The sequence below is a fragment of the Eptesicus fuscus genome, chromosome 15 (genome assembly GCF_027574615.1).
Source record: "Eptesicus fuscus isolate TK198812 chromosome 15, DD_ASM_mEF_20220401, whole genome shotgun sequence".
NCBI classification, from domain to species: Eukaryota; Metazoa; Chordata; class Mammalia; order Chiroptera; family Vespertilionidae; genus Eptesicus; species Eptesicus fuscus.
The window spans coordinates 5,367,017-5,394,344 of NC_072487.1; the positions used below are offsets into that span (position 1 = coordinate 5,367,017).

Sequence of the window (27,328 nt, forward strand, 5' to 3'; positions counted from 1 at the left end):
CGTATTTGAAGCCCTAACCCCAATATGATGGAGGTGGAGCTTTGGGGAAGAGATTAGGTTATGAGGGTGGAGCGCTCATGAATGGCATTAGTGCCATTATAAAACAGTGCTCTCTCACCTCTTCCACCATGTGAGGACACAGTGAGAAGATGGTGGTCTGCAACCCAACCACGCCAGAACTCTGGCCTCAGACTTCCAGCCTCCAGAGCTGGGAGAAATAAGTTTCTGTTGCTTAAGCCCCTCAGTGTGTGGTACTTTGTTACAGCAGCCCACGCTGCCTGAGACACTGTGCGTCCCCAAACACCCAGCACCCATGTCTTCCTAGCCGTGGTGATCTGGCACACACGCAGGTCTGAACACTGACCTGCACTACTCTGCTGGATGCCTCCCAGCAGCACCATGGAGCCACAGAGCCCTGCCTGCATCCTTCTGGTGACAAGGGCTCACTAACCTCTATTAGGCTTGGTCATCAAAAACTCATTCTTATTTCAAGTCAAGGCCTGTCCCTGTATCCCAAGCCCACAGGCTCCATTCTGCCTCTGGGAAGCACTTAGACAATGAATCTATCCCACTGAAGTCCTTCCTTTTATCACAGCACTCTGGGCTCTGGGGGAGCTCTGATGGCCACTGCCTCTGTCCGAGTAGCAGAACATTCTTGATGGCTCATGCAGTCCCCTGTGGGGAATACAGCAGCACCTGGCAGATCCAGGTCCAGGAGCTGCCAAGGCAGCCAGATGCCCAGCATGGATACTCTGCAAGCTTCTTGCCTCGCTGCCTGGCAACACCATGGCCCCCTCTGTGATGTCCAACAGTCAGAGCAGGGACATGGGCCACCAGCATGGCTGCCTTTTCCCAGGACACAGCACTCCAAGGGAGCTTTGTTGCCCTACCATCACTCACTCTCACTCAGGTTGGCATGTCCTGGTGCTTACAGAGTTGCATCCTCAGATACCTGCATGGGTTTGCTTGCATTCTCACCTTGAGACTCCAACCCAGTGATCTGATGCTCTGGGACATAATTCTCTCTCGGCATTGCCTCTAGCTGCACCAGCAGTTCTGTCCTCTAACTTCAGATGGCCTTTGCCCTTCTCGTTGGCATTTCCTCATGGCTCTTCCAGGTGCCAGGAGGTCACACTTCCTCACCCCGACCAGAGCTCTGTGGGATGGCCCATACCAGCAAACATCAAATGTCGTTGAAGCTTCGGGGCAATTCCATGAAGCATGTTTTATTAGTAAGACCATTTTACACACAAGGAAACAGACACAGAGATGTGGTATAATTTGTTGGAAATCATCCAAACAGAAAGTGGCATTTCAGAAAATTTACAGCCAAGCTAGCCTGTGTTTTAATCCTGACTCTACCACTTATTAACTTAACCACTGTAGCAGTGCCCTGGGGCTGCTACAACAAAGGACAACAGCTGGGTGGTTTAAGACAATAGAGATTTATTCTCCTGGAGTTTTGGAAGCCAGAAGTCTGAAATCAAAGTGGGGGCAGGACTGCACTCCTGAAGATCCAGGGGAGAATCTGTTCCAGGCTTTTCTCTGAGCTCTTGGTGGTGTATGGCAGTTCTTGACATCCCTTTGCTTGCAGCAGTGTAACTCCAATCTCCGCCTCTGTGGTCAAACGGTCTCTGTGTATCTGAGAGAGCCTATATTGTGTTTCTCTTCTTAAAGGCAGCAGTCATACTGGATAGGGTCCACTCTAATGTCCTCATTTTAACTTGATCACTTGCAAATACCTTATTTCCAAATAAGGTCACATTCAAGAGTACCAGAGCTTAGGCCTTCAGCTTATATTTTTTGCAAACTCAGCCCATAACAAGCACTATATAGCCTTGACCATATGACTTCACCTCTCTAAACCTCACATTGCTCATCTGCAAACACATTCACTCAGAAACTACCTGGGGTGCTAGACCTGTAGGAAGTGCGGTACTGGGGACACCCATAGACAGCCAAGTGTAGCTCTGTCCTATGGGGTTATGGTCAGATGGTAAGGATACTATTAGACAAGCAAAACCCAAGGACACATGCACGCTTCAAGTACTGTAAGGAAAAAATGGTGAACATCCAGTGAAATATCCTCCAGGAATAAAGGAGAAATCAAGCCCTAACCGGTTTGGCTCATGGATAGAGCATCGGCCTGCGGACTGAAGGGTCCCAGGTTCGATTCCGGTCAAGGGCATGTACCTCGGTTGCGGGCACATCCCCAGTGGAGTTGTGCAGGAGGCAGCTGATCGATGTTTCTCTCTCATTGATGTTTCTAACTCTCTATCCCTCTCCCTTCCTCTGTTAAAATATGAATAAAATATATATTTTTAAAGGAGAAATCAATACATTCTTAGAGGAAAGACCATTAAAATTGTCAGCAGCAGATATAATCCTAAAAGAAGGCTTTGAGACTGAAATAGTAAAAGAAGGAATGTTGGAACATCAAGAAGGAAGAAAAAAATAGAAAGAGTAAAAGTATGGGTAAGTACACTAGGCTTCCTTCTCTTCTTAAGTTCTCTAAAACACGTTTGACAATCGAGGCAAATCCATACTACCTGGAGTCTACTACATTACTAGGAGCACAAGGGTGAGATATGCCCTGTCCCTGAGCATACAAACTAAATGGAGTAGTTTGTAAGGTGTTTAGAACTGCACCTGATACATTATTATGCAATATATAGTTGTTCATTAACTAGATACGACAAGTGTAAGAAGACAAAGCAAGTAAACAGGACACCCACCAGCAGAGAAGACCTTAAATCCTCCTTCCCTTTCCCTAAATGTGACAGAGAGCACAGGGAGGCAGAAATCCACCCAGCTTTCCCACTGGAGTCTGACCCTGAACCATCTGTTTTCTGTGTGCCAAATCACAATAGTCATGGAAATCCCAGAGAGAGATTGAGTCCTGCCCTGTCTTCATTCACCCACAGGCTTTCATTTCACATCACTGACTCAATCAGGACTCCAATATCTGTTTTGAGAGAAAAGTTTTTTGTTCTGAACATACTCTTTGCCCCAAGCTCCAAGCCACAGTCCCTGAAAGCATCAGGAAAAAGCTCTGTTCCCACTTTCCTTAGCCAACTTCTTTCATTGACCATTAACATTAATTAGGTAATGAATTAACCAACAAAGCCACTGGTTATAATTGGCTTTCATGTCTTCCAGAAATGTCAGGAGAAATGACATTTTTCAGAGCTTAATATGAATTCCCCAGCCTGAAATGCTGGACTACACAGGTTTCCCGCTAGGCCAGATCAGAATGAGCCGGTGCGGTGGCCAGCAGGAAGATTTCTCTTCTGGCCCCACTTTCTTGATGACAGCCTGTCACAGCTTAAGAGGGCAACAGCTGGGTACGGTCCCAGTTGTTACTAACTAGCTGTGTGACCTTGGACAAGGCAACTCCCTGAGCCTTGTCTATACCATGAGTACAAATCTACCTGACATAGCTTTTGAAAAGAGTTACATGATTATGTGTGTAAAAGCACATTGTGTATATAACATAATGCGATTATATATTCCTAAGGATGGAGTGGAGGGAGAAGGCTTCTTGGGAGGGCTGGGTATATCTGAAAAGCTGCCCAAAGATTGCATAAATACATTTCAGGATTGAGGGAAGAGGGTGGGAGACATGATGCTAGGAACACAGGCAGGGCAATATCATGAAGCACTTTGCATGTCACCCTAAGGAGTATGGATTTTTGAAGAATGTGGAAGCAAAGAAGGCATTTGAAGAGGGAGTGGAATGATCAGATGTGTAGTGTGGAAAGCTCCCTGGGAGGACAGTACAGAGGACTGAAGCAGTCGGATGAGGCTGAGCAATCACTCAGGAGGCAGGTGTAGTCACTGGGCCAAATGTGGAGGACTCAGATTAGGGCAGCCATACCATAAGTGGAAGAGGGCATGTTAACCCAGGTGGTTCTGAGGAGGTGGAGTCCACAAGATGGCTGGCCAATGAGCAGGGAGGAAAAGGAAGGATAGAGGATGCATCCTGGTTTCTAATCCTGGCTGATGGATCAAAGGTAGTTCTATGGACTCAGCTAGAAGCAGTTTGGGGAAAGCGCGAGAAACCAGTTTTAGAATGTTGAGTTGGAGGTACCTGTGGGATAAGGCAAGTACAGGCGTCTAATAGACTTTTAATATAGTGTTCGGAACATAGGAGAGAGGTGTGGGATGGAGATAAATGGAAGATACTCTTAGTGTGATACTGAGGTCACAGCTTTATAGCTGGTTCTAGACCCAGGGTTCTTCAAATTCTCCCTCTTCATTCCTCAGGATTTTTAATAAAAGAAAACCAAATAAGAAATCCCATTAAGAACATATTTCTAAAGTTCTTTAAACAGATTAAATTTTCATCTGGCACAGCTAGTTTGAAAATGATGAGATCCATAATGATCTATGCTAAGAATACTGCTGTGAGACACTTTTCCAGGATTGGGACTCCTCAGTGGTGTGCCCAGTGTCACAACACTTGCAGTCAAGAGTATCCGTCCACACCCAACCTACCTCTCTCGCCATGTACCCTCACTGCTTTTGGCAATTATCCTCATTAGAAAGTTTAATTTCTTGACATCAGCTTACACAATAACACTTTTTAACTTCAAACCTGTGATTAGACTATTCCAAACATATAGATGAAAAGTAAAAAATGTAGTTATCAAGATGTTCCAAATATAACCAACAATGAACATTACTGGTTCCCCACACCTCAGAACAGAGACCAAAACAAGTAAAAAGGCCCAGGAGGCCCTGCCTAGTCTGGTCTCCACCTCCTTCTGTAGTGCAGTGTATGCCTTTGCCCAGTGCCCACTCCTCATCTGCCATATTGGGCATATTTAGGAGGCACCAGGCCCTTTTTTCACTAACTGCTTCTTTATAATGACTGCAAATAAATTGAAATATAACGGGGTCATTTCCTCTCTTTGGGGTCTTGGTTTCTTCATCTGTAAAATAAGAAGGTTGAACTCAATCAGGGTTAGACTCCAAGAATGAGATCCCAGGGACCCTCCGTGATATGAATGGGGATCAGTAAGATGATAAAATGGAACTTTTGCTCACAAAAGGGCTATAGAATAAACATTTATTAAGTGCCCACATATGAAGTTCATGCTTTCTCACAGTTACTTAAGTAGGTGCTACTATACTAATTTTACCATTTCCATTTTCTGAGAAGGAAATAGTCCACGGAGAAGTGAGATGATTTTTTTTAAGGCAGAGCTGTGGTTTTACAAGGCTAAATAAAACAAACAAAATATCTCCCCCCTTTTTTTGCTTGTATTTTTAAATTTTTTTAAAAAAATTTAATATAGTTGGTATATGATATATATGCCTTACAATGTGATCACCATACTTAGTCTAGTGGTTATCTGTTACTGTTTGTTTTTGGTTTTAAATAGTACTATATCAACTTAATAATGCAACCAAGATTATCCAGATAATGGAGTGTGCGTGGGGAAGGACAAATAATTGTATTTTGATTGACAGATACCTTCCAAAACATGACCCATAGGGGGAGGCAGATTACCATATGTATCTTTCTCAATAAAGTTGGGAACCTATGTTACAGTTGTATTTTAAAGAAGGGATCTTCCAGCTTAAAAAATACCTACTAGGACTTTTAGAAAACCTGTTCACACACAATATGTGCATTGATAATTAACTACCACAAGGTGGCGCAATTCACAGTAAAATAAATGAGGTCAGTCCATGTCTGAAATCTCAACCCTTGCCTTCTCCACTTAGAGCATGCTTTTTCCTTTAGAAATTTAAACCTGGAGGAAATGGACATATTCCTAGAAAAACATAACCTTCCAAAACTCAATCAGGAAGAATCTAAACATCTCAATAGGCCAATAATTATGGAAGAAATTGAAGCAGTCATCAAAAAGCTTCCGGCAAACAAAAGCCCGGGGCCAGACGGCTTCACAGGGGAGTTTTAACAAACATTCAAGGAAGAACTAAAACCTATCCTCCTCAGACTATTCCAAAAAATTCAAGAGGAAGGAACACTTCCAAGCTCCTTCTATGAAGCCAGCATCACCCTAATACCAAAACCAGATAAAGACAACACAATGAAAGAGAATTACAGACCAATATCCCTCATGAACATAGATGCCAAAATCCTCAACAAAATTCTAGCAAATAGGATCCAGCAGTATATCAGAAAGATCATACAACATGACCAAGTAGGATTTGTCCCAGGAATGCAAGGATGGTACAATATCCGCAAATCAATAAACGTGATTCATCGCATAAACAAATTGAGAGATAAAAATCACATAGTCATATCAATTGATGCAGAAAAAGCATTTGACAAAATCCAACACCCTTTCTTGATAAAAACTCTCAACAAGGTGGGAATAGAAAGATCATACCTCAACATAATAAAAGCCATATATGATAAACCCACAGCTAATATCATACTCAATGGGCAAAAACTAAAACCATTTCCCCTAAGAACAGGAACAAGACAGAGATGCCCACTCTCACCACTCTTGTTTGACATAGTACTGGAAGTATTAGCCATTGCAATCAGACAAGAAGAAGAAATAAAAGGTATCCAAATTGGAAAAGAAGAAGTGAAGCTGCCCTTATTTGCAGATGACATGATATTGTACATAAAAAACCTGAAAGATTCCATCAAAAAACTAATAGACGTAATAAATGAATTTGGCAATGTAGCAGGATACAAAATTAACGCCAAGAAATCTATGGCATTTCTATACACCAATAGTGAACTTACAGAAAGAGAGACTAAAAAAGCAATCCCATTTACCATCGCACCAAAAAAATTAAAATACCTAGGAATAAACTTAACTAAGGAGGTAAAAGACATATACTCGGAAAACTACAGGACACTGAAAAAAGAGATAGAGGAAGACGTAACCTTGACTTTTAAAATTTATTTATATTTATAGTACTGTATTACATGAATGTGTTTATTTATTTGGCCTGAAGTCCCTCCCACCTCCCTTCACTGGGTAACTCACATTTACCTTTAGTTATCACCTAAATATTGCTTCCTTAGAGAATCTCACCTCCCTGGACTAGGTTAGTTTCCTGAGACCACACTTCTAGACAATCTTGCCCTTGGCAATCAGAATACTTTACACTCTTGAAATGTCTAAATTATAGATTTTAAGCCTCATATAAGGTAAGGAACCACACTGATCCATTTGCAGCTCAAACCTAGAAGCCAGTCCAGTTTCTGAGTCATAATAGTCACTCAAAAATTAACATTTGTTCAATCAATAAATTAACAGTAAACTACATAGTAGAGAAATATATAACCTATAAGGTTTCTTCCAGATTGAAACTTAAAAGATTTCAGAGGGGAAATATCTTCCCACCAGAAAGAAACAAAAGATCAACCAACCAAGTTTTCATCTTGTCTGATCTTTAATTCTAAATAATGGTGAGAGGAAATTATCAATGCTTAGCAACCACCTTAATAATTCTTCAGTTAGTCTCACACTATAACCCATAATTGTTGTGTAATTTAACTACCAACTCCCAGAGCAGTTGTCTGGAGTCATAGTCAGCCTCCGGACTGACGAGAATGGCTTGCATCTAGTGTGGAGAGGGGATTTCCTCCAAGCTCATCTGGCAACTGAAGGACTTGCGCCAGGAACAAAGGCTTGCAATGCAAATGCAGCAGGAGAAGTGCTCTCAAACCAACAGGCTCTGTGCTTTGAGGCCACTCAGGTATGGTGTGTGCACAAAGCTTGAGCACAACCCATCAGAGAGATATGATATAATCTCTGCTCCTTTTTTATGTGTTAATTCAATTTACCTCAAATTAAGTTTAATCCGACACTGAGCATCTGTTGTGTGCAAGAAACTGTGCTGAGTAATTTGTGATGTCAAGATGTGAAAGGCTGAACTCTGGCCCTGGCGGAGTTTGCAATCCAGCAATTCTGATTCCAGCCCTGTAGATGAGGGTAGATTCAGTGTGTGCTTATTGAACTGATAATTCTAACCAGCAAAGGTAAAGTTCAACAAAACTATCCTCCAGAAGGCATGTGCACGAGAATCAGAATGAATGAGCAGTGATGATGTGGGCTGAAAGTTAGAGAAGTGATATCAGATCAGAACACAGAGGCACCCTAACCCTTCCTGCTTCTCCACACCAAGTGCTCCAGCAACAATCTGCCAAATAAAAGTTCCTCTGAATCAATACCACCTGGGATTTAGTTTCACAAGTGTGACCTACCTTCTGCACATGCTGTGGCCTCTGTTTGCACTGCTCCAGCCCCACCTGCCTGGGAAACTACTTACCTTCAAAATGCAGTCCAGGCTCATAGATGCCTCTGACAGAGCCTCCCTCCTCCTCAGGAGCTCCAGATCACTTTGCCGTCACAGCTCTTTCAGGAGGACACCACACTCCGCTGCACCTCATTCCCACAGCCCCTCCCGGAGCTGTAGGATGCTGGAGGGCATTCTGCCTCCATGTGCTCCCTGGCGTCTGCCATAGAGAAGAGGGGGTCCTCCGCAGTCAGAAATTCTTTCTCTTCCCTGTATGTCCACTGATGTGGCCCTAAACTACAGATTACTTTCATGGGAAACTGACCTAGAAGATTCCAGGAGGACATCAGATGACTAGAAACATTATTAGACTGAGTACTATTCTCTTTCATTGGTACACTTTCTCAAGATTGAAGTGCGTTCATATGCATTATTTTATTTCAGTCCTTACAAAAACACTGATTTAAGAACCTTAGAATCATCTGAGCTAGAAGGAACCCTAAAGATCATATGTAACTCTTTCAAACAAAAATGAAGAACAAAAGTTAAAATATTTGCTCCTAGTCCTGAGATTTAACAAGAAAAATAGTTTTCTACTGCAGCAGAGCAAATTACCACAGACTCATTAACTTAATACCCATTTATTAGCTCACGGTTCCGCAGGTCAGAAGCCTGGCCCTATGTGCCTGGCTGCCTGCTCAGGGTCTCAAAAGGCTGAAATTCAGGCATCAGTCGGGCTGCATTCCCACCTAGAGGCACTGGGGAAGACCCACTCCCAAGCTCAGTTCTCTCACTTGCTGGACCAAAGACATCTTTCCTTGCTGACTGCTGGCTCTTGGCTGCTGGAAGCCACTCTGTCCTTTCCACATGGCTTCCTCCACCTTCAAGCCAAAAACAGGGCATCAGATCCTTCCCGTACTTCAAATCTCGGACTTCTGCTGCTGCTACCAGCTAGAGGAAATTCTTCACCTCTCCGGTCTGGCGTAATTAGGTTAGGCCCAGTAGGGTTCTCTCTTTTTCTTAACATCAACTGTACCAAGTAATATAACCTAATTATAAGAGTAAAATCCATCAGATTCAGTTCCAAGGACTATACAGGGTGTGTGCATGGAGGTGGAATGGGAGGGGAGTTCTTAAGAGAAGTTAGAATCCTGCCTATACACAAGGACCTGGGCATCACACAGACATGGGGCTGACACCAGCTCCACCTCATTCCATCTCTGCATTTCACAGTATCATTACATTTGAGCCCCTGTTTCTTCATCTGTAGAATAAGAACAGTAGACACGCGACAGGGGTTTTGTAAGGGGTAATGACAAGATGAACATAAAAGTGGTTTTCAGGTATAAGATACTACCTGGCAGGGTTTAGTTGAAGTAGTATGTACAGGTGTGACACCACTACACTCAAAGTACTTAAAGTTAGAGGAAAATTTGTCTCTTCCAACCTGCCAGACCAGGGGCTTCCTCTCCTGCAGTGTGAGCCATACTTTTAGTCACAATGAGATGGAATTTAGGGCACCAAGAAATGAATAGCAGCCACAAAGCCCTTCCTTCCTACCAAGAATGCTGACTGCCTCGGCTGGAGTGACCAGACAGCCCTGGACCCCCAAACAGAGATGGTTCACTCGTTAGAGTTGGGCTTAACTCAGAGGACAGTCTACTGACTGGAGCAGGAACAGTGGAGATTACCAGGCAAGTGTTTTGGCAGGAAAGACAGCCTGGCTACCCTACCCTGTTCTTGAACATTCCCTAGGGCAGAAATTGTGAGTTATAATAACAAATCATAACTCTCTTAATTGAAAATACCAAGGGGGAACTTCTCCATTGTCTAAAAGAAACACTGAAAGCCAGCCAGCAGACAGATCTGTGGGAGCCCCATTCTCTCTTCCTTCAGGGTGGCTTATTTCCTGAGACAGGAGCACACAGACATTCATTTAACTTGCTTAGGATGATAGTTACATACAATAATCCTACTTTGCATGTCAGCAGGAGAAATCATTATGTGATGATATCCTCAACCCTTTCTTGCTAAATACATAGAATAGAGCACACTTGACACATAACAGATATTTCAAAAATGCAGTCGCTGAGTGAACAAATAAAACAGTGAGCCGGAACCCAGTTCTCCTATCCTTCATCCACCAGTCTTTCCAGTACACTCTGATTTCCACTATACTGACGTGGTGGCTGCCTTTTGAACAGATTTCATAAACAGGTATTAAGGCTCTAGCTGAGCTGGAACATGACAGCTCCTAGAGCCACTAGCAAATTCCAAGCCGGTCTGGAAAGAGCTGTGCAGCTGAGGAAGTGAGCAGCTCACTGACCATCTGTCATCTTTCTTCTCAGGGGAGCTGAGTCAAAGGAATTGGGAAGGTTGAGGAGTTCTCCCTAGCTCATGTGACTTGCACAATCTGTGGGTGTAGGCCTTGTCCATTTGGGAAGATAAACATCCATCTGAAATGCCTTGAGTATACACATGCCTATACAATGATTAGAGTTTTCTTGCCATAGTGATCTGTGAATATTTTAGAGGCTATGAAGGGATACAGGAAAACTACTTGGGCATTGTAATCAGACAGTGCAGGGTTTGAAACCTTGATTTCTCCACTTAATTGAATAACTTTAGTTCCTCTCTGAGCTTCTGTTTCTTCATGTGCAAAATGAGAATACTAATATTTGTATCTTGTGGGGATATCATAAGTATTAAATGAACTAAGTGTGCACAACATTTAATGTAGAAATGGGCACCCATTAAAGGGGCTACTGTGATTGCTGGCATGTAGGTAACTAACCTTCCTCTTGAATGCCCATGTGTTTATTTCTTCAAACCATCCAATCATTTATTCCATAAACATTCACTAAGTGCCTAACTTTGCCAGTCACTGTGCAAAGTGATGGGGTTGAAACAAGTAGGATGGGTCAGGGGAAGAGGTTGGGAATTAGCATTTACTTAAGCCTGCTCTGTGCTAAGAGCTAGGAATCTCAAGAAAACAAGTCAAAGCATTCTAATTCACCTGCTTTTGCTTCTTCATTTCACACTTTCCTTCACTTAAGAGACATCAAAGCTCACAAAAGCTCCTTTGGTTGTCTGGTGACCAGAATTTCCATTGAACGGGTCTTCTCTGAATTTCACTGTGGAAAAAGAGTGAGGAAACCTGAGAAGCTTGCCTTACAATCCAGCCAGGCTCAAGTTCAGTCTCAGCTGCCACTACTCCCTAGCCATCTTTGGTTTCCCACTTGCAGCATGAACAACTGCTTTCTCAACAGAAACCTCGGTGCCCTTGAACACAACATGATTGCTTTCTACAGGAATTGTGTTGTAGCAAGATCACCCTGCCCTCTTAAGGGCTTTTTTGTTTTAATCTTTATTGTTGGAAGTATTACATATACCCCTTTATTCCCCTATTGATCTCTTCTAGCCTGCCCCGCCCTCCCTCCTCAGGCATTCACCAACATATTGTCTATGTCCATGGGTTATGCATATGCATACAAATTCTTTGGTTGATTTCTTCCCACCCACCACCCACTCACCCCTGCCATCCTTCAGACAGGTTTGCTTTGACTATTCATGGTCTTTCTTGGTTCCATATAAATTTTTGGAGTATTTGTTCTATATCTGTGAAATATGACATTGGTAATTTAACAGGGATTGCATTTAATCTATAGATTGATTTGGGTAGTATGGACATTTTAATTATGTTAATTCTACCAATCCATGAACATGGTATATTCCTCCACTTGTTTATATCTTCCTCTATCGCTTTTTTCAATGTCCTGTAGTTTCCTGAGTACAAGTCTTTTACCTCCTTGGCTAAGTTTATTCCTAAGTATCTTCATTTCTTTGTTGCAATGGTAAATGGAATTGTTTATTTAGTTTCTCTGAGAATTTATTATTGGTATATAAAAATACCATTGATTTCTGGGTATTAACTTTGTACCTGCTACATTGCTGAATTCATTTATTAAATCTAGTTTTTTGGTGGAGTCTTTAGGATTTTCTATGTACAATATCATGTCATCTGCGAATAATGGCAGTTTTACTTCCTCCTTTCCAATTTGAATGCCTTTTATGTTTTCTGCTTGTTGGATCACTGTGGCTAGTACTTCCAGTGCTATGTTGATTAAGAGTGGTGAAAGCAGACATCCCTCTCTTGTTCCTGTTCCTAGGAGAAATGATTTTAGTTTTTGCCCATGGAGTATAATGTTGGCTGTAGGTTTGTCATACGTAGCCTTTATTGTGTTGAGGTATGATCCCTCTATTCCCACTTTGCTGAGAGTTTTTAACAAAAATGGGTATTGGGTTTTGTCAAATGCTTTTTCTGCGTCTATTGATATGGTCATGTGATTTTTGTCTTTCAATTTGTTTATGTGATGCATTACGTTTACTGATTTGAGAATATTGTGCCAGCCTTGCATCCCTGGAATAAATCCCATTTGATCATGGTGTATGATCTATTAAATATATTGCTGTATCCGATTTGCTAATATTTTGTTGAGGTTTTTTGCATCTATGTTCATCAGGGATATTGGCCTGTAATTCTTTCTCTGTAGTGTCTTTATCTGGTTTTGGAATTAAGATAATGCCGACCTCATAAAAAGAGCTTGGAAGTGTTCCTTCCTCTTGGATTTTTGGGAGTAGTTTGAGGAGGACAAGTATTAGTTCTTTGAATGTTCGTTAAAACTCCTCTGTGAAGTCATCTGGACCAGGGCTATTGTTTGCTAGCAGTTTTTTTTTAAATTATTATTACTGCTTCAATTTCATCCATTATTATTGGGCTATTCGGGTTTTTTTTATTCATGCTGATTCAGTTTTGGAAGATTGTATTTTTCTAGGAATTTGTCCATTTCACTCACATTGTCCAGCTTGTTGGCTCATAGTATTGTCTTACAATCCTTTGTATTTCTCTGATGTCAACTGTTACTTCACCACTTTTGTTTCTGACTTTATTTGGGTCCTCTTTCTTTGTTTCTTGATGAGTCTGGCTAAAAGTTCATCAATCTTGTTTATTTTTATTTTTTCAAAGAACCAGCATTGGTTTCATTTATTTTTATTTTACTTTTTGTCTCTATGCCATTTATTTTTGCTCTAATATTTATTTCCTTCCTTCTACTTACTCTGGGCTCTTTTTGTTGTTCTCTTTCTAATTCCTTAAGTTGTTTAAGTTGTAGGGTTAAATAGTTTATTATTACTTTTTCTTGTTTTTTTTGAGGTAGGCCTCTAGTGGTATGAACTTCCCTCTCAGAACTGCTTTTGCTGTGTCCCAGGGATTTAGAGTTATTGTGTGTTCATTTTTATTTGTTTCCAGGAAGTTTTATTTTTCTTTCTTGATCTCATTGGTAACCCATTCACTGTTTAATAACATGCTATTTAGCCTCCATGTGTTTGAATGTTTTTACTGTGGTTGATTTCTAATTTCATTCCACTGTGATCTGAGATGCTTGATATGATTTTAATCTTCTTGAACTTGTAGGACTTGTTTTTTGTTCTAATATGTGGTCTATCTTGGTGAACGACCCATGTGTACTGGAGAAGAATGTATAATCTGCAGCTCTGGGGTGAAATATTCTATAATTATCAATTAAATCCATGTGATCCAGCGTGTCATTTCGAGTCACTATTTCCTTGTTAACTTTTTGTCTGGAAGATCTACCCAGTGAAGTCAGCAGGGTGTTAAAGTCCTCTACTATGACTGTATTGCTGTTGATCATTCCCTTAAAGTCTTTTGGAAGGTTTTTAAAAATATATTTATGTGCTTCTACATTGGATACATATGTTTACCAGGGTTATATCCTCTTGTAATATTGATTCCTTTAGGACTATGAAGTCACCTTTATTGTCTCTTGTTATAGCCTTCATTTTGAAGTCTATTTTGTCAGATATGAGTATTGCTACCCAAGCTTTTTTTTTTTTTTCCATTTGCTTCAAAAAATTTTTTTTCCATCCCTTCACTCTCATTCTGTGTGAGTCTTTGTTCTGAGGTGGGTCTCTTGTAGACAGCACATATTTGGGTCATGTTTTCTTATCCACTGACCTACCCTATGTCTTTTGATTGGAGCATTTAATCTATTTACACTTAAGGTTATTATTGATAGGTACTTCTTTATTGCCATTTTAATTCTGTATGCCTAAGTTTCTCTCTCTATTTCTTCTTCTCATTATAGCATTTCTTGTAATGCTGGCTTGGTGGTGATGTACTCCTTTAGCCTTTTTTTTTTTTTTTTTTGTCTGGGAAGCACTTTATTTCTCTATTTTAAATGATAGCCTTGCTGGACATAGTAATCTTGGTTTCAGATCCTTGCTTTCCATTACCTTGAGTACTTCATGCCATTTCCTTCTGGGCTGTAGAGTTTCTGATGAGAAATCAGGTGTCAGCCTTATGAGAGCTCCTTTGAGGGTAACAGTTTGCTTTTCTCTTGCTGCCTTTAAGATTCTCTTTTTGTCTTTAAATTTGGGCATTTTAATTATGATGTCTCTGGACATGGGCCTTTTTTGGTTCTTCTTGCTTGGGACTCTTTGTGTCTCCTGAACTTGTATGACTTTTTCCTTCAGCAGGTTAGGGAAGTTTTCTGCCATTGTTTCTTCAAACACATTCAGTATCCCTTGCTCACTTACTCCACCTTCTGGCACTCCTATGATGCAAATACTGTTATGTTCATGTTCCACAGCTCTTTAAGCTGTCCTGTTTATTTTTTCTTTTCTTCATCCTCACCCAAGGATATTTTTCCATTGATTTTTAGAGAGAGTGGAAAAGAGAGGGATAAACAGAGAGAAATATCAATGCAAGGGAAACACACCTATTGGTTGCCTCCTGCATGCATCCTGACCAATTAATTGTTTTTTTCTTTTTGGTTCTCTGCTTGAGTGATTTTTTTCTACCCTGTCTTCTAATTCACAGATCCAATCCACAGCTTCTCCTAATCTGCCGTGTGTTCCTTTTGCTATGTTCTTTGTTAGTGCTATGCCATTCTTCATTTTCAACTGGTGTTTTTTTTCATAGTTACCATATCTTTTCTCATGCTGTTGAGCATCCTTGCCATCGTTATTCGGAACTGTATGTCTGATAAATTTCTTATCTCCATTTTATTTAGCTCTTCTTCTGGAGAATTCTCTTATTCTTTCATTTGGGTTTTTTTTTTTGTTTTTTGTCTCCCTGTTTGGCTGCCTATTTGTGTTTGTATCTATATTTTAGGTAGATCTGCTACGACTCCCAATCTCTAGTGCATGACAGTGTCAGACACTGTTTCTGACTGCCCATGAGTACCCCTCTTTGGAGCTACCAGCATTCCACAGCTTTTGGCTCCCTCTACTTAGGATGGGTGCCTTTGGAAAGAACCAAGATGTGCACCAAGGTCTGCTTTTCCTAGCCTTGGACCCTGAATTAGATCAGGCAAAGATTCAAAGCCTCCAGAGACCCACCTCTGCCTGCAGTCTGATTGTTATTCAATCTTGATTAACTTCAGGCTATGGACCACAGGGTGTGGTGAGAGGTTTTCTAATAGAGTGGGGCAATTACTCTACCCCTCCCCAGGCAAAAGCTGCAAGGGTGGTAAAGGTCTGCTGCAGAAAGATGTCCTCTGCAGTATGAGGGAATGAGTCAGCACAGGAAACCAGGGTGTCTACCTTCTGAGCTCTAATTCCAGAGCCCCCAACACTGGCTTTTGCTCACATAGCTCCTGTCCTCTCTGCCCTCCCTCTGCCAGAGCCCAAGATGAGTGGCTGCACCGGAAATTTTCTGCATTGGCCTTTTAAGAGGGTACCTGCATTTCCAGCTGCTTCAACCCTGCTGCTTTTCACTGACAGGTGTTATATGTGGGCACCTTTCTCAGTTCTGGTGCTCTGGGCTGGGGGGCCCAGCTTGGGGTTTAGATCCCAGACTTGTTAGTGGAAACTCTGCACCACTAAGCTATCCCTCCAGAACTTCAGCTGATGTCTGAGGGAGCCTGGCCAGCCCTTTTGTACCTCAGCACTTCCTACTATTCTCTATGCTGTTTCCACTTTCTGTCCTTGGTTATCAGGGTTCTCTACAGCTAGTCTTCAGTTGATTATTCAGGATGATTTTTCTGTATTTTAGCTGTAATTCCAGTTTGGTCCTGGGAGCATATCAGTTTAGTTTCCACTTACCACCATTTTGGAATCTCCTTTTAAGGGCTTTTGTGGTTTGATTCTTGTCTCAAGTCCTCCTGGTCAATCATGTTCATTTATTCATGTTGTCAATTTCATCTGTAAGTCATCTCATAAGTCACAGGACTAGTGACACGTTTCCATAAAATTTCAGGAAAAAAGTGGATATTACTGGAAATAAAAGCACTCAGAGAGCCACAAAACACTTGTCATGGTCTTCACTAAACCAATCAACAAATCTTTTAGTACAATAATTCCTGAACAATTAACACTTAAATGTAAAATGACACTATATTTTCGAAGCACAAATGCAGGAAACTTTGTATATCTCTTAGATGGGAAGATATTTCTAAGCATGACCTCAAAGGCAAAAAGTATTAAGAAAGAGACCAATAGAAGTGACTTATAAAAAATTATAAACTTTGCCGAAACCGGTTTGGCTCAGTGGATAGAGCGTCGGCCTGCGGACTCAAGGGTCCCGGGTTCGATTCCGGTCAAGGGCATGTACCTTGGTTGCGGGCGCATCCCCAGTGGGGGGTGTGCAGGAGGCAGCTGATCGATGTTTCCCTTTCATTGATGTTTCTAACTCTCTATCCCTCTCTGTAAAAAGTCAATAAAATATATTTTTTTAAAAATTATAAACTTTTATATGATCAACAATTCCCCAAAATACTAGTATTAGCAAGCAAATCAGAAGAAATATTTGCAATCCACAGAGTACTTAGCATATGAAGTACTTCTGCAATTGCAAAATGAGCAAAAGTCATGAAAAGACAATTCACAAACACAATGTTCAGTACTATATAAAAATATTTGACCTCACCAAATAAATACAAATTAAAATAGTGAGATAGCCCTAACCAGTTTGGCTCAGTGGATAGAGCATCGGCCTGCAGATTAAAGGGTCCCAGGTTCGATTCCGGTCAAGGGCATGTACCTTGGTTGCGGGCACATCCCCAGTAGGAGGTGTGCAGGAGGCAGCTGATCGATGTTTCTCTCTCATCAATGTTTCTAACTCTATCCCTCTCCCTTCCTCTCCGTAAAAAATCAATAAAATATATTTTTAAAAATAATAAAATAATGAGATTTTTTTTTCACCATTAAATTAGCAAAACTTAAATTTATGGATAATGCCAGTGTTTGACAGTATATACACAAACTGGCACTCTCATACATTCTTCCTAAAAGTATCATGAGATTAGATTTCTATTTTGCAATATGAAAAAAACTTTTAAAAGTGCATACCATTTGACTCAGCAATTTTGGAGAAGTCCCAAATATGTATTATAATAAAGAAAATTAGAAAACCCATCTACAGAGGATAGTAAAATTATATCCACAGAGTATATATGTATAATATGCTACCATTAAACATGATAATAATTCTCCCATGCTGGCTTTGAAGAAGCTGCCATGGTGTGAGAGGGGCTATCGAGAGGACCCCATGGCAAGGAATGAAAGGGGCCTCTAAGAGCTGAGAGAACCCACTGCTGACAGCTAGAACACAGGAACCTCAGTTTATGGCTGCAAGGAAATGAATTCTGCCAATAACCTGAGGGAGCTTGAAAGCATGTTTCCCCAGTCAACCCTTTGATGAGACTGCAACCTTGCAACACTGGATTTCAGTCTGGCAACTGAATGCTTAGGTAATAAATATGTATTGTTTTAAGATGCTAAGTTTGTGGTAATTTATATTGCAGAATTCTCTATGTTAAATAAGCAGTCTATGCAATTATGATCTTGTTTAAAATTTTACTTCTTTTTTAAAGATATTGTTGAGAGTATTACTGATGCCCCCTCTTAACCACCCCCTCTCCTTCATTACTCCCATCTACCCGGATCCTGCACCCCACCCCAGGCCTTCAACACCCTATTATCTGTGTCCATGGGTAATGCATATCTATAATAATAAAAGTGTAATATGCTAATTAGACCAGAAGTCCTTCCAGACGAAGCGGGGGCTGCGAGGGAAGAATACGTTAGAGTGAATCTAGAGTAGATTAGATGAAGCAGAGGATCAAATCAGCAATTTGGAAGACAAGGTAGCTGAAAATACCCAATTAAAACAGCAATAAGGATATAATTTTTTTAAAATGCTGATAGCTTAAGAGACCTCTGGGACAATATCAAGCATAACAACATTCAGATCACAGTGGTACCAGAAGAAGAAGAAAGAGTATAAGGAATTAAAAAACTATTTACAGAAGTACAAATGGAAAATTTCTCTAACCTGGTGAAGGAAATAGATACACAAGACAAGGAAGTGCACAGTCCCTAGGAAGATGAGCCCAAAGAGGCCCACACCAAGATACATCATAAGTAAAATGGCAAAAGTTAAAACAAGGAGAGAATCTGAAATGCAGCAAGATAAAAACAACTACTTACCTGCAACAGAGCTACCATAATCATCTGATTCCTTAGCAGAAACTTTGCAAAGTAGAAGGGACTGGCACCAAATATTCAAAGTGATGAAAAGCAAGGGCCTATATCCAGATTACTCAGCAGGGCTATCACTTAGAATAGAAGGAGAGATATGAGCTTTTCAGAAAAGAAAAAGCAGGAGTTAATCATCACCCAACAGTATTATAAATGTTAAAAAGAGTCAAGAAAAAAAAGGTGTGGGTGTGGGTGGAGGTGAATATATATATATATATATATATATATATATATATATATATATGTAATATGCAAATTAGCCAGGACGCCGTAAGGTCACGACTGCTCAGGAGGATGCTGCGCGCGCAGGTGGGCGTGAGGGGACTGTGTGCGCAGTGAGGCAAGCCACGGATGGCGCAGGCCCAGAGAGAACAGGGGCTGCCAGCCACGCATGCTGGCAGTCCTGCCTCTGTGTGTGAGCTGCAGAAGAAACACCTTTTCTGACCGCTCATTGGGTAAGGTCCCCATATGCCACTCTCAGTGTTCTTGGTAACTTGGGTAATAAGAATCCAAGAAGGTGATCTAGGGTTTTTCCACCTAATTCCTGGAGGAAAAAACAAAGGTCCACTGCTGGAGGGGCTAAGAAATGTCATATCCTGCCCTAGCTGGTTGGGCTCAGTGGATAGAGCCTCAGCCTGCCAACTGCAGGGTCCAGGTTCAATTCTGGTCAAGGGCATGTACCTAGGTTGCAGGCTCCACCCTGGCCAGGGCCCACGTCAGGGCTCATGCAGGAGGCAACCAATCAAAGTGTCCCTCTCACATTGATGTTTCTCTCTGTCTTTTCCTCTCTCTTCCACGCTCTCTAAAAATCAATTGAAAAATATCCTCAGATGAGGATAAAAAAAGAAAGAAATGTCATATCCTATGAAGAGACATCTTGAAAATGCCTCAACAAAGTGGTCATTTTTTTGTGGTGAAGGGACTGGAGTCCTTGTTGATGAAAACACCTTGGCGGCTGCAGTGGCCAGCAGTGGCAGCAGCAGCAGGGTGATGGGGGCAACACCTTCCCCTGATCAGCCAGTCGCCTCCTACAGAGGGAGGCCAGACTGCGGCTCAGGCCCACACCTCATGGGGAGCAGGCCTAAGCCGTCAGTAGGACATCCCCTGAGGACTCCTGGATTGGAGAGGGTGCAGGTCGGGTTGAGGGACACCCCTCCCCCATGCATGAATTTCATGCACCGGGCCTCTAGTATGAATAATGAAATGGCAACAACTACATACCTATCAATAATTACTTTAAATGTAAATGTGTTAAATGCTCCAATAAAAAGACAAAGGATGGCTAAATGGATAAGACAGCAAGACCCATACATATGCTGCTTATAAGACACCTCCTTCAGATCTAAAGTAAAGAAATGAAAAATGATATTTCATGCAAATGGTAATTTTAAGAAAGTGGGATCACAATACTTATATCTCACAAAATACACTTTAAATCAACAGCTATAACAAGAAACAAGGAGGACCCAGCAATTCCACTTCTCAGTATTTATTCTAAGGAACACAAAACACTAATTCTAAAAGATATATGCATCTCTATGTCCATTGCAGCTTTATTTACAACTAGAGGCCCAGTGCACAAATTCATACACCAGTGGGGTCCCTCGGGCTAGCCTGCGGGATGGGGCTGAAACCAGCTCTCCGACATCCCCCAAGGGTTCCAGATTGCAAGAGGGCACAGTCCAGGCCAAGGGACCCCACCATTGCATGATCAGGGCCAGGGAGGGATGGGGGAGGTTGGCCATCCAGGAAGGGACTGAGGGAGGGCTCCAGGGCATGTTTGGCCTGTCTCACTCAATCCTGATCAGCTGGACCCCGGCAGCAAGCTAACCTACCAGTCGGAGCGTCTGCCCCGTGGTGGTCAGTGCACATCATAGTAACTGGTCAACTGCCCCTTGATGGTCAGTGCACGTCATTGTGAGCAGTTGAGTAGTCTTAGCATATCATTAGTATACTAGGGGCCAAGTGCACGAATTCATGCACCTTGAAAGGAACTGTGGGCCACAAAGCTGCAGTGGACACAGGGGGAGGTCTCAGCCCATCCTCCGTGCCCCGGCACGGCCCATCCTGCAACGGCCCTGGTCTCCTATCTGCCAGCAGCCCCGCTCCCGCTAACGCCACTCCCATGTACTGACAGCGCCAGACCCACTCACAACCGCTGATGGTGTGGAGCAATTGGGGCCGGCACCAGCAGCAGGTGCAAGTGGTGGCTACTGCTCTGATTGCCCCTCAGGAGCAGGGGAGAGTGGGGGAGTGGAGAAGCGCTGGGGGCGATTGGGGCCAGCAGCCACCACTCGCACCTGCTGATGGCGCCAAGCAATCAGGGCCGGTGCCAGGCGCCATCAGCAGGTGCGAGCAGGGTCAGCGCCAGCAGCAGATGTGAGCGCCAGATGGGACCACAGCGTGGGGGAGCAAAGAATTTTCAGTAACCACCAGAGTCTTGCCTCAGTGACAGCAACCAGTGCCCTGCCTTGGTCTGGCACCCCTTCTCACCTGCCCCACCATCCCACCAAGGCCGATGCCCACCATGTTCCGTAAACACCCCCTGGTGGTCAGCGCACATCATAGCAACTGGTAGCTCAGTTGTTCCGCAGTTCGGTCTACTTGCATATTAGCCTTTTATTATATAGGATTAGACTTTGATTGGTTGAACGTTCAACCAGACAACTGGACAATTAGCATATTAGGTTTTTATTATACAGGATAGCCAAGACATGGAAGAAACCTAAGTTTCCATCAATAAATGAATGGATAAAGAAGGTGTGGTACTGCAAACAATGGAATTTTACTCAACCAAAAGAGAGAATGAAATCTTGCCATTTGCAACAACATAGGTAGAACTAGAGGGCATTATGCTAAGCCAAATAGGTCAGATGGAGAAGGACAAGTACCATGTGATTTCATTTACATGTGGAATGTAAAGTACAAAATTAACCAACAAACAAAACAGGAGTAAATTCATAGGTGCTGGGAACATTTTGAAGGGAGGTTGGAGGGATGGGTAAAAAAGTGGAAGGGATTAATATCTACAAATTGCCAGTTATAAAAACAGCCACGGGGATATAAAGTCAATAATATTGTAAGAACTACTTATGGTGTCAAATGGGTACTAGACCTATCGAGGTAATCAATTTGTAAGTTATATAAATGTTTCATCGCCATGTTGTACACCTGAAACTAATATAATAATTGTATGGCAACTGTAATAAAACATTTTCTTAAATTATTTTTTAAAAAAGAACAGAAGATTCCTTCTGTCAATGGAGAGACAGGGGAATGACTACACTCCAAAAAATATCAACCCCAGAAAAAACAGCTCTGTCTAAGCCCAGCCATTCTAGCATTTTGCATTAATTGCACCTGGTGGGGAATTTTCAGTGCTGATTCAAGATATAAAGGTACTCCTGTTCCTCACCCATAAAACTCAGAGCCGTGCCTTCCCATTTCAGAACCAAAGCAAAAAAAATTTTCAACAAATGTCCCCACACCCTGCCGCCAAGAACATCTACCTTGTATACATTATACTGCATGTTTATTTAAATATGTAATGTTTCAAAATATAAAACTAGGCCTGGCTCCCTTCTGGTAACAACCCACAATGTGATCAGTACAACACAATGTCATTTTATTGGGGCTAGGTTATGAAGAAGACAGTGAAAGCTACTAGGAATCTGCTTATACTCAGACAAGCAATTATTGGGGGCATTCAAGCAAGTTAGGGGTACATTCTGTTGGCAGGAGGATTCACCATGGGAGAGAAAAGACCAGAAGGAGACTCACCATAAGGAAGGAAGACCCAATAAATTCTTGGGAGGGATTAAGAGAGGTAGGAGGCAGCTGGTGGGTCAGCTGGTGGCTACACTCATCATGTGGTTCCCTCTGGTTGTTTGCAAATCAACACGGAATAGAGAAAAGAGGGTCATGTCATCCTATCTGTGAAACATGAGGCTGAGAAGAGATTCATCTCAGTGCCAGAATCATCCTGGGCCTTCAGAAAACAAAGGAGAGCATGTCTAAAGTGTTTGGAAATGTCAGAGTCATATATGTCCTCAGAATGGGACTCCCCGTCTCTCCAGGTGTCAGCCCCTGGCCATCCTCAGGGACAAAGCCTCTTCACCTCCATCCCTGTCATATCACTGACCCCTAAAGTCCTTCTTATCCAAAAGGGTCGAGCTTTCCATGGAGATAAGTGGGTTAAGAACTAGTGACATCACTGACCAGCCTGATACGCAACACAACTCACCACCTGGACCCCATGTGAAAGTTGTCCCTGCCCACCCACCTTAGCCCAGAAGAGTCAGTAACACCAGTACCTGCCCAGCTGACTCTTAGGGAGTTTGCCAATGGTAACACTTCACCATCTGACCTCCTGTCCAGGAAGCCCCCTCCCCGCATCTTTCTGACTGCGGCCTGTCAGGCCAGCAGTACACCTGTGACGGTTCTGTTCTGCACGGCTATCTGTCCACCATGTCCACCCATCTAGGGCCCCCGATGCCAGGACCATACGAATGCTAAAGAATAAAGAAATGTCCACCAGCCTAAAGGACAGACACCCCAATGCATCTGTAGGAAGAGGGGCCAGAAATCACCAACACCTATGGGGTTCTTTGGCCCTAAAGAATGGAACAACCTGATTAAGAGCAATGCGATGATTCAGAATGACCAGGGTCCATGCACACATAGGAGGGCCCACAGCCCCAGATGCCTCACTTGCATTCACAGAGAGCCTCCCATGCATATGCCCACTGATACCTGAATATTCTTGCTCCACACACACATGCATCCAGACACACACACACACACAAGTGGGGTGCTGACCACTCTCAGGAGGATGCAGGAAAGACTTCATTTGTGGTGCGTACCTGGTACAAATATTCCCAGCATGACTAATTTCAAGCTACCCACCTGATGAACAGAGCCCCAGAGAGATATGCAACATCAACTATCCCAAGCTGGAATGAGCCAGTTCCAGCGCACCTCATCCCATCGTATGATTATGTGTGTACAATGCACTTACAACCGGAGTAGAAAGCTCCACTCCCACCCAGATATATAAACAAAAATTTATTTACATATATGAACACACATGTACATTTCTACCTTCACTCTCCCTGAATATACAGATAGACCACCTCTTAGTACCTAAATTGTTACCAAGGAAACCCTAATCATCCTGAATATTCACATTCTACACCTACAATTATATACACACACAATATGGGCCTGTATGCAAACATGAGTAACCAACATACCACCCAGATATACACACTGAATACTGAGTACTTCAGACTCTCTAAAAATACCAAGTACACAACTGTCTTGTATGTCACCCCAAAAAGGATCCATATGCAACTCCACAGCCCTAAAATGCACACACTCCAAGATTCCTGAAAACACACACAAACACACACACACACACACACACACACAACCTAGACAATCTCTTTGTCTCCAAACACACAAAGTGAACTCTCACATTCCCTAGAATACACAGCCCATCCATAAGCTCCAGGAACTCAAATACATACAGAGTCATTGACAACCTCTTCTTATCAAATACATATAAGTCCACCTCACACACACTGAGAGGACACATACAAGCAACACCACCAAATTCTGCAAGCATTACATTCTGGAACAGATGCAAAGAGGACCCCAAGCCTCTGGACACATTCACAAATCCCAAACACACAGACCTCAAACCACTCATGAATATACACCCCACACACTCAGATAGATACATGCAAAACACAAAAGCACTGACAATTCCTTAACTCTCATTAATGTGCATACACAATACTCACACACCTATGGAAACACACACACACATGCAAATATTCCCAATCCCTGAATATATAGACCCCTCAAACACTATACATTATGCCACCTCTCCAGAATACAACCTCATCACCTCTCCTGTGCAATATGTAACAAAAGCACACTATACACATTTTTTCTCTAGCATCACTCTGAATATACAGACCACTGCTTGCTAACTACTACCAAATACCTGTAGAAACACTTTAGTATTCTCCAAAGAAATACACTTTAAGTACACCTGAGAACCCCTGAACAAACTGATAATTCAAATACCTGGTGATAGATATAAGCACATACCAGTATACATGGCCAAGACATGCAGAAATATCTCCAGCAAACCACATATGAAACAAATTCCAAATTACCCCTAGCTCTCACATCCACAAATACTAACAAATAACCTTATCACACACCTCTGATACATAGATACAAGCCTCCCACTCCTCTGTATAAGCACAGAAACCCCACTCTCCGTCAAATACACACATACTCGGTACCCAAAATATGTAAGCCTTAGAGCCCCTACTGAAAAATACAAACACGTAGCTCCAGCAAATATCCTTCCCAACGGCCATGGCCCTGGAATACACACGTAAACTCCACACACACACTCTCCACAAGCCCCAAATATACCCACAAACACCCAGTACACTGCAAATATGCAAACCCATCTCCCTATACTTATGTCCCAAGTACACTTCATGCCACACTACCTGCGTATACATAACCCCACACTCCCAAATTCCCACGCAGAATTAACTCTTCCATCCTACAGAATACAGCCACACACAACCCACATCAAATCGTACTAACACTACTACACCCGCATATACAAGACCCATCAGTCCTAAAAAGAGTCACAGTCCTGCCCTCTGCACACTGAAACAGGCGTAGATCACAAAAATACACATAACTTTACAACATGCCCCGAATACACAATGACCTGTCTACATTCCCCAAATACAAAACACAGATCATACACCCAAGCAAATGAACGCCTGCACTTGTCCTAACATTGCCCTATGTGTATGCAGATAATCCTTCCAAATCGGCCATTAGAAAAAACCCAGAATTCAAAGGGGGAAAAACAAAACGAGTAAATTTCAGCAAACACCAAATGACAAACACATTACTACCAACTGCTTGAGTATCACGCACTACATCTCAACACCCTCCAAATACAGCACTCAACCCTACACACCCACAAAAACAGGCATGACCTCCCCGTGATCACAGACATCCGCAGACAAAGCGAGCACACATTTGAATACACACCTCAGATTCCCCACCGAGTGAACAGGCAGAGACCCCAGGCCTGCCCGCCACCCCAGGCTTCACACACCCCAGGCCTGCCCGCCACCCCAGGCCTGCCCGCCACCCCAGGCCTGCCCGCCACCCCAGGCTTCACACACCCCAGGCCTGCCCGCCACCCCAGGCTTCACACACCCCAGGCCTGCCCGCCACCCCAGGCTTCACACACCCCAGGCCTGCCCGCCACCCCAGGCTTCACACACCCCAGGCCTGCCCGCCACCCCAGGCCTCACACACCCCAGGCCTGCCCCCCACCCCAGGCCTCACACACCCCAGGCCTGCCCGCCACCCCAGGCCTCACACACCCCAGGCCTCACACCCCCCAGGCCTGCCCGCCACCCCAGGCTTCACAGACACCGGGCCTGCCCGCCACCCCAGGCTTCACACACCCCAGGCCTGCCCGCCACCCCAGGCTTCACAGACCCCAGGCCTGCCCGCCACCCCAGGCCTCACACACCCCAGGCCTGCCCGCCACCCCAGGCTTCACACACCCCAGGCCTGCCCGCCACCCCGGGCTTCACAGACCCCAGGCCTGCCTGCCACCCCAGGCCTGCCCGCCACCCCAGGCTTCACACACCCCAGGCCTGCCCGCCACCCCAGGCTTCACAGACCCCAGGCCTGCCCGCCACCCCAGGCTTCACACACCCCAGGCCTGCCCTCCACCCCAGGCTTCACACACCCCAGGCCTGCCCGCCACCCCAGGCTTCACACACCCCAGGCCTGCCCGCCACCCCAGGCCTCACACACCCCAGGCCTGCCCGCCACCCCAGGCTTCACACACCCCAGGCCTCACACACCCCAGGCCTGCCCGCCACCCCAGGCCTCACAGACCCCAGGCCTGCCCGCCACCCCAGGCTTCGGGGCAGAGGCATTACTGTCGGTCAGCAAGGCCGCTCCCTCAGTGGCGGGTGCGGGTGAAGGAAACCGCGGGCTGAGAGGCTCCATGGGGAAGGCAGGCCTGTGAACTGTGCGGAGGGGGGAGGCTTCGCCCTGTCCACTCATTTCAATGAGGCGGCGGCTTCCTGCTGAACCGGAGGACGCTTTCCAATTCGGAAGAACTGCCGGGAGCTGCGTGTTCAGAAAGCGGGGGACACGGAAGGGGCCCCGAGGGGACAGCTCACAGGCATTCCTGGACCCAGTGGAGGCCCCGCATCCCTGACCGCCCCGCCCAGCACAGCCAGTTAGAATCCATTCCCAGGGGACACACCACCGGAAGTGAGCGGTGTGGGGGTGAACACAGACCTGGGGGCAAACAGCCCACGTGTGAACAGCGGAGAAGAGGGGGACCCCTGAGGGGTGAGGAGGCCGCGCGCCCCTTACCTCCCTGTTTACCTAACGGACTCTGGAGGCCGCCATGCCAGGCCCCACGCGCAGCAGTTGGGGACCCCCCCCCCCTGCCGTT

The 27,328-nt window shown here is 43.8% G+C and overlaps 2 long non-coding RNA genes across 2 annotated transcripts; both read right to left on the minus strand.

Moving 5' to 3' along the window:
• Positions 1-1,501: 1,501 nt before the first annotated feature.
• LOC129151623 (uncharacterized) lies at positions 1,502-27,258 on the minus strand. The gene is made up of 3 exons (XR_008558258.1): positions 27,247-27,258; positions 26,802-26,994; positions 1,502-1,642 (listed from the first exon to the last, which is right to left on the minus strand). It is a non-coding gene; the product is annotated as an uncharacterized LOC129151623 (long non-coding RNA).
• Positions 8,880-16,551, minus strand: LOC114227418 (uncharacterized). The gene is made up of 3 exons (XR_003613454.2): positions 16,360-16,551; positions 11,252-11,369; positions 8,880-9,284 (listed from the first exon to the last, which is right to left on the minus strand). It is a non-coding gene; the product is annotated as an uncharacterized LOC114227418 (long non-coding RNA).
• Positions 27,259-27,328: the final 70 nt, after the last annotated feature.